This window comes from Entelurus aequoreus, linkage group LG04 (assembly GCF_033978785.1).
Source record: "Entelurus aequoreus isolate RoL-2023_Sb linkage group LG04, RoL_Eaeq_v1.1, whole genome shotgun sequence".
Lineage (NCBI taxonomy): Eukaryota > Metazoa > Chordata > Actinopteri > Syngnathiformes > Syngnathidae > Entelurus > Entelurus aequoreus.
Window position 1 is genome coordinate 10,346,592 of NC_084734.1, and position 1,395 is coordinate 10,347,986.

A 1,395-nucleotide genomic window follows, 5' to 3' on the forward strand; every position below is an offset into this window, starting at 1 on the left:
CGTTTATCAACAACACCCAGAAACGCCGTCGGCTTCGCTGGGCCTGAGCTCATCTAAGATGGACTGATACAAAGTGGAAAAGTGTTCTGTGGTCTGACGAGTCCACATTTCAAATTGTTTTTGGAAACTGTGGACGTTGTGTCCTCCGGACCAAAGAGGAAAAGAACCATCCGGATTGTTATAGGCGCAAAGTGTAAAAGCCAGCATGTGTGATGGTATGGGGGTGTATTAGTGCCCAAGACATGGGTAACTTACACATCTGTGAAGGCACCATTAATGCTGAAAGGTACATACAGGTTTTGGAGCCACATATGTTGCCATCCAAGCAACGTTACCATGGACGCCCCTGCTTATTTCAGCAAGACAATGCCAAGCCACGTGTTGCATCAACGTGGCTTCATAGTAAAAGAGTGCGGGTACTAGACTGGCCTGCCTGTAGTCCAGACCTGTCTCCCATTGAAAATGTGTGGCGCATTATGAAGCCTAAAATAGCACAAGGGAGACCCCCGGACTGTTGAACAACTTAAGCTGTACATCAAGCAAGAATGGGAAAGAATTCCACCTGAGAAGCTTCAAAAATGTGTCTCTCAGTTCCCAAACCTTTACTGAGTGTTGTTAAAAGGAAAGGCCATGTAACACAGTGGTGAACATGCCCTTTCCCAACTACTTTGGCACGTGTTGCTGGCATCAAATTCTAAAGTTAATTATTATTTGCAAAAAAAAAAAAAAGTTTATGAGTTTGAACATCAAATATGTTGTCTTTGTAGTGCATTCAACTGAATATGGGTTGAAATGATTGGCAAATCATTGTATTCCGTTTATATTTACACCTAACACAATTTCCCAACTCATAAGGGGGGTTTGTATAATAATTTCTCATTAGGGATGTATAAAGTATATTTTTAATTAAATACATAGCCAACTTCATACTTTCACAGTTCTCAGCCTGATCTCACCTTCGCGATTATTTATAAATACATTTTAATCAAATATTTAAAATGGGAATTCATTCTAAAAAGAAACAATTGTAAGAAAGTCCATTAATTATGACATAGTTTAAAAAATTGTGCATGCAAAAAAATAAGTGTTTTTCATTTCCTTTTTGCATCATTTGGGTCTGAACTGTCGCACGTTGAGATAAATAAGCCATTAATAAATGTCCCGTTGAACCAAATTCACACAAAATATGTTCGTTTAATTCCAGGCGTATTATATTATAATCATGTTCATAGTAGCATTATTATATTATAATCATGCTCATAGTAGCATTATTATATTATAATCATGTTAATAGTAGCATTGTGTAATTCATCGATGTCGTTTGGTTCCGTTTGACCTGCGTGGGCTTCCGTACACGCGGATGCAGTGGCCAAAGTGTGAGTATGCTAACTACGA